At 32.0% G+C, this 7,539-nt stretch overlaps 1 non-coding gene across 1 annotated transcript; it reads right to left on the reverse strand.

The window, feature by feature from the left end:
- Positions 1–5,813: 5,813 nt before the first annotated feature.
- On the reverse strand, positions 5,814–5,894 carry TRNAL-CAA (transfer RNA leucine (anticodon CAA)). Its single transcript has one exon. It is a non-coding gene; the product is annotated as a tRNA-Leu (tRNA).
- Between the last annotated feature and the right edge of the window lie 1,645 nt (positions 5,895–7,539).

Raw genomic sequence — 7,539 nt, forward strand, 5'->3', positions numbered from 1 at the left:
GACTTTGCGTAAGGCAGAGTATGGTTTTTTAGGGGTGATAGTGGAAAAGTTGGCAGAAAAGTGACCTTTACTGCCACTATATAAAACCGTACATGAGAATTTCACCTCATACGGCTTCTCGTTCAATTCTTTTTAAGACATTTTTGTTTTTCGAGTATTTTGAATATTATATAGATTATATTCTATGTAAAAAAAAAAAACTATTTGAATCCTTCGGGGTTAATTTTTCTTTCTCTATTAAAAACAATAAGAGTGATAATCTTTTTTTTTTTTTTATCCATTTTTATTATTTACATTAACATGCTCATTTTTTATTGATATCTCGAAATATCATTTCATTTTGTTTCATCACAAATTCAATTCAAAATTGACGGGTTAATGTAAGCTTATCCATGTAGTTATGCATTATTTGAACTGGGAATCAATTTGATTCAAAATTTTGACTTTTGTGCTTTGGTTTGGGTGGCATGGTTTGTATATTGAGAATTATTTCGATGGCCTATGATAAAATGGTATCAATAGAATATATGCTCCGAGCGGCTGTGTGCACCAATCGGCAATATAAGGTAAGAAAATATAGAAAAAGTTTTTTTTTTGAAATGCAACAATATTAATAGCCTATTTAGTTACGAATTTTGTTTTTAAGTAGAAAATGTCAATTTGGAAATTGTTACAGATTCCTTCCGAGGAATCATGATATAGGTTCGTTTAATTTCTCGATTCTTTTGGAATGGGAAGTTCTTACAATTTCCCTTCTGAATAAGGATAGGAAAGGGATATAACTCAGTGGTAGAGTGTCACCTTGACGTGGTGAAAGTCATCAGTTCAAAACTGATTATCCCTAGTTCTCTTTGTTATTTTTGTTCGCTCTTTTTTTATATTTATATCGTGAATAATGACAAAAGTTCCTTTAGAATTCATCAAAGGAATATCTCCCAGATATAAAATCTGGTCCTGTATTTCACAAGTTTTCTTAGTTTTCTTAATCAATCTTGCTGGTACATATAATTGACAGTTATATGTAACAGACATATATACAGCATCTCTCTCTTTAATGAAAGGTTCTGTTAATTTATATTCAGAACCAAAAAGAATAATTTTTATCTTTTTATTTGAGCTTTCAATTTTTGAAAAGTTATTGATTTCTTCTATTAAGCCTTGATTGATAAAACGAAAAAATCCTTCAAGTTGTATTTTACCAAATTGGGGAATTGTCAATATTCCTTTATTTTCTTCTAATCGCATTGAATGTTTGCTATCCTATATTTCTATAGTCAATTTTATATTTCGATATTGTATTCCCCATTAATCTAGACGAATAAATTCGACAAAAAATTGACATGTTTTGTTCACTATATCAAAAAAAGAAAAAAAGAAAAAAAGGAAGCTATTTTCTTTTATTATTAAACAAATGATATATGATGTAAATATTTCTATAGTTGTAAATTCTCTAGTTATTGACAGACAAAAGTGGATTTAGTATACTTAATTGGGTACTCTGAAAAAATCTGCACTATCTTTGTTAGATATCCCAGCTCGAATAAAATTATTCAATTATTTTTTCCCGTATTTCAAATACTTCGTATAGTACCTAATAAATTATTAGGTGTCCTTTTAATGGCTTCAGTACCTGCAGGACTATTGACAATTCCTTTCTTGGAGAATGTGAATCAATTCCAAAATCCATTTCGTCGTCCAGTAGCTACAACAGTATTCTTAATCGGTACCGCAGTAGCTCTTTGGTTAGGTATTGGAGCAACGATACCTATCGATGAATCTTTAACTCTAGGTCTTTTCCAATTTGATATAAATTAGAATATCTTAATATAGGGGAGGAGGAAAATCTTTTGTTTATATATCTAGGGAGTAGTTGCTTTAAGATAAATGGTCTCTCCCTAGATATATGTTTTTTAAAATGCTTTTACTTTCTAATATTATTACTACTATTTTGTTTTGAGAATTGCAACTATTTTGTTTTGAGAATTGCAACTAAACTATTTTGTTTTGAGAATTGCAACTATTTTGTTTTGAGAATTGCAACTGCTCTATTTTGTTTTGAGAATTGCAAGTAAACAAGATATGGAGATAGCGACTAAGGTTGCAGTTTCCATTGGTAGGTAATCCTATGTATGTATATGTACATAATAGTATACAAAGTTAATTAAATCTCAACCAATACTCTTTTTTTATGGCTACACAGACCATTGATGATACTTCCAGAACCGGACCATTACAAACTACTGTAGGAAATTATTTAAAACCACTTAATACAGAATCTGGCAAAGTTGCTTCCGGATGGGGAACTACTCCTTTTATGGGCATTGCAATGGCTCTATTCGCAATATTTTTATCTATTATCTTGGAGATTTATAATTCTTCCATTTTATTAGACGGAATTCCAGTTAGTTGGGTCTAGAAAAACTACAAAATATACTCGGATCCCGAGCAAAAAGAAAAAAGAACTAAAGAAAAGAAGAATGTTAAATAGCTTCTATTTTTAGGTTATGACGTTCTGGTAGTTTGATCGTGTAATTTCTTTTAATTTAAGGATTTTTGGAATTATGGGTGTGCGACTTGTTATAAATTGATCTCTATTCTAGTACAGAAAATGGGTCTGTTGTCTTTATAAAATAAAGACGGTTCTCCTACCTCGTTAGATATTGCTCTAATAATGAATATCCGGAGCATGAGGTATATAATTCAATAAAATCTGAACTATGGTTTATGTCTGTTTTTAAGACCTCGTGACCAAGCTTCTCAATAATTTGAAAAATCTATCTTCTTCTTTATATCGATGCTCACCAAAGAATGAGATAGTATTCCATTTTGATTAGTTAGTTTAGTAAGTAACAATGAAATGCAAAGGTTATAACCCATAAAACCTTTTGAGTAATTTGAAAAGAAAAATCATCGAGGTAAAATGAAAATCTGGGGTTTAGATTCATCTATTGAGTTGAGATCTCGACAAGATAATTCCTATGGATCGTCTATACTAGGTGTTCTCTAAGTGATTTATCTCATATCACGAATAGGATAAAAGATCGTTCAAAAGGCCTATAGCGATTTATTTCGCATAAGAATGAGCCAACTTGAAATTTGAGCATTAATCACTATGACATTTTTTTTTCTTGTTATTGAAGGAAATCATGGATTATTCTTAATCCTCTTCCTTCATACAAAGAAATGAAATATCTATCAAATATTTTTTCTTTTTTTTTTTTTTTTTTTTTACAAGCCATGTACTTTGTTCAAAAAAGTTTTTTATTTGAGTGTTCTTGTTTAAGCCGTATGAAAAGAAATTTTCATATACGGTTTTCAGAGGGGGGACTTGAGTTTACCTATCTCAATAAAGTATACGATTGGTTCGAAGAGCGTCTTGAGATTCAGGCGATTGCAGATGATATCACTAGTAAATATGTTCCTCCTCATGTGAATATATTTTATTGTCTAGGGGGAATCACACTGACTTCTTTTTTGGTACAAGTAGCTATCGGTTTTGCTATGACTTTTTACTATCGCCCCACCGTTCTAGAAGCTTTTGCCTCTATTCAATACATAATGACTGAAGTGAACTTTGGCTGGCTAATTCGATCGGTCCATCGGTAGCTTTGTACAGATCACAAAGATTCTGAAAAAATGTGTGAAGAAGACAAAGATTCTGAACATATCGGCGAAACAAAACCTGTAGAAAACAGATTGAATTCGGAACGTTTTAAACATTTGTGGTTTTTGTGCGAGAATTGTGAGAACGTTATATATAAAAAAAAATTTTTAGAACAAAAAGGTGTTTGTGAGGAATGCGGGGCAACGCTACAGATGACTAGTTCAGAGCGAATTGAATTATTAATTGATAATGGCACTTGGTGTCCTATGGACATTAATTTTTCTAGTACAAATGTATTAGAAAAATAGCATACGACGTTTGACATCAAAATGGTTCAAAGGGTCTCAACTTTATTGTACAAAATAATTTATGACAAATATTTTGACTTTGAATTTTTTACTATCGCCCCACCGTTCTAGAAGCTTTTGCCTCTATTCAATACATAATGACTGAAGTGAACTTTGGCTGGCTAATTCGATCGGTCCATCGGTAGCTTTGTATAGATCAAATTGAGGTCCTTGTAATTATAATCTGAAGTTCAGTGAATTTTTTCAAGGACTTCCTTATAAGATAGGAAAAGCCATTATACAGAATAAACTAACGTATTTAAAAAATTCTCTAAGGCTTAATCTAGATTTCGAGGGTCGAAGGGCAAACTATTTGCATCAATGGTATTTAGAACCTTCAATTGCCGGAACAGTTGCGAAAGAGTTCACCGTATTCTATCATATTTTGGGTTGCTTGGCCGGATCAGTAGCGCAAGATTGTTGGTTTTTATCGGAATCAAATAGAGAGAATTGGAATAATCCTTTTGATCCTTTCATTGAAAATGATTTCATTCTAGCTTCGAGTCTCTTACAGGGTCTTCTGGAAGAATTTCCATCGTTGGCAATATATCGGGGCAATTCTGATTACATAACAATTGCTCCTCAGTTCAAAAAAGATATGATGCAAAAAGGATTATCTTCTATACTAGATAAAATCATTTTATCTAAAGAATTAAGAAATTCCTACGGAAAAGAGGACGAAACTCCTATAGTTTGTGATTCTAGGACCTGGCGTTTTAGTTTTATTCGCAGCAATCGATTTGAGCATATAAAAGATATAACAATAGAAAATCCATTATTGGATTATCTTCACCTGTTTGGAGGGTTTCAAGAAAGACCGACCCGTCTTTCTAGCTTATATTGGAAGAAATTTCTAATGTCTGGCCCCAACTTCCGGCCTCTTTATGCTGGGAAGGACGATATTATAGAAAGAAAGACAGCTGCTTTCTGGGAAGCAAAATTACTATACAAAAAGTTTCAAAGGATGGGAATATATCAATTTGACATAGAAGAGTATGCAATGGAGTATAAACCTTTAAATACACCAGTAATCTGTATAGCTCGTCGATTTCTTTGGGATCCCGTGAGTATTCGCTTTTTAAATAAGCACTCTTCTTTTGAACGAAGAGAACTTTTTGCTTCTAAAGAACTTGTGAAGAGCATTTATATTACTTATTCTTCAACAAGAGAGCTAAATATCAGTATTAAAAAAACGTTAAAGTCTATTCTAAAGCGTAAAAAGGTGAGAAAAATAGCCCTAGGAATCAAAATTCAGACTAATGATGACGATTTACCTCTTAATATTAAAATGGAAGAAAAAGAAAATTTTGAAAATTTCAAACGCTTTCAAGAAATTGGTACCCGATTGAAACGTGTATTACCTTATCCCCAATCGGTGATAAGTGAACGTTGGTTCCGTGAAAAAACACGGGATGATAAATTTAAACAACGTTTGCCCAAGGGAGAAAGGGAAAATATAGATTTATTATCTAATGAATCTCTTACTTATAAAACTCTATCCGAAAGTTATGAATATTTATCAAATTTATTCTTCTCTAATAGAATGTTATTTAAACAAATGATCGATACATTATTAAAAACAAAATGGCTTTCTACGAATGCCATTGATTGTTTATTGGCGGAAGGATTAAATAACAAAAAAAAATCCTAGATCTTTCATTCATTTTGTTCAAATTTGATCGGTCCGAATTTTGTCTTTAAAACTTTTCCAAAAAATAAAATCGAATTGATATAGTTTAATAGTAGTACTCTCGATTAATTCGACTTGATTTTTTGAACAATGGCAATTGAATTACTCATTCAATTTCCATTAATTAATTATAATGTCTAATATAACTATTAAATTAAATATTGAATATGTATGCCTTGAAGAGGACTCGAACCTCCACGCTGTTTAGCACGACATTTTGAGTGTCACGTGTCTACCATTCCACCATCAAGGCATTCAAGAAGCTGATTTTATTTCATCGAATACTTGCCAATATGATTGTTTTGTCATATAATATTTAATCGAATATTTGATTTTATTTCATCGAATACTTGCCAATATGATTGTTTTGTCATTTCTCAAAGACACTAGCTAAGGGACCCAATACTACCACCTGGATCTGGAACCTACATGCTGATGCTCATGATTTTGATAGCCATACCAATGATTTGGAAGAGATCTCTCGCAAAGTATTTAGTGCTCATTTTGGTCAATTAGCCATCATATTTATTTGGCTAAGTGGGATGTACTCTCACGGTGCTCGTTTCTCCAATTATGAAGCATGGTTAGGCGATCCTACTCACATTAAACCCAGTGCTCAGGTAGTTTGGCCGATAGTAGGCCAAGAAATTTTGAATGGAGATGTGGGTGGAGGTTTTCGAGGAATACAAATCACCTCTGGGTTCTTCCAAATTTGGCGAGCATCCGGAATAACTAGTGAATTGCAACTTTACTGCACCGCAATCGGTGCATTGATCTTTGCAGCGTTAATGCTTTTTGCTGGTTGGTTCCATTATCACAAAGCTGCTCCAAAATTGGCTTGGTTCCAAGATGTAGAATCCATGTTGAACCACCATTTAGCAGGGTTACTAGGACTTGGCTCTCTATCTTGGGCAGGACACCAAATACACGTTTCTTTACCTATTAATCAACTCTTAGATGCTGGAGTGGACCCTAAAGAGATACCGCTTCCTCACACATTTTTTTGTATAGATCAAATTGGGGTCCTTGTAATTATAATCTGAAGTTCAGTGAATTTTTTCAAGGACTTCCTTATAAGATAGGAAAAGCCATTATACAGAATAAACTAACGTATTTAAAAAATTCTCTAAGGCTTAATCTAGATTTCGAGGGTCGAAGGGCAAACTATTTGCATCAATGGTATTTAGAACCTTCAATTGACTTGGAATGCCCGTTAAATTCAAGCTCATTACATACTTACTTACATACTTACTTACTTACTTATTTACATACATCAAAAAAGCTACATATCATCTTCTTCTTCCGAAGAAATAAGAAGCTGTATAGGTATTATACAAATTCTAATTTACAGGACAAATTGGATGTTATAATAATCCTTCATGATTTTTTTTTGTCTACTCTCTATCTATTATTAAATTAAATAGAAAAATTAAATTAAATAGAAAAATCTTTACATAATTCTTCATTATTTGATTTGTCTATTTATTAAATACAAATAGACAAATATATTGAATACAATAAATATTGAATAAATCAATTTTTTATTATTAAAGCGAAAAAAAAGCTGTCCAATCTCATATTCTTTTTTTGGGATTGGACAGCATAGTATTATTTTCGAGATCTTCTTCATCTGCTAAGAGAAGAATAAAAACCCTTGGTTTTTTTTTTTCCATAATGAGTTCTGTCGGTAGGTCCGGGATTGGTCCCGTTGTTATCATCCCATTCTTCTTACCGAAAAAGCGCTTTTAATAGAATCTCGTTATTGATATAACGAGTCACTTTTATCATTTTTTATTGTTTATTTTTAAAGAAAATAAGAAATATTTATGGGTCTTTTTCTGTTGCTTGCGCATTTTAATTGAAGAAAAAGACGTTCATCATTTGCTGCTTAGATTGCA

This window comes from Cupressus sempervirens, chromosome 1 (assembly GCF_028749045.1).
Source record: "Cupressus sempervirens isolate cs-2001-9-10 chromosome 1, ASM2874904v1, whole genome shotgun sequence".
Taxonomy (NCBI): Eukaryota; Viridiplantae; Streptophyta; class Pinopsida; order Cupressales; family Cupressaceae; genus Cupressus; species Cupressus sempervirens.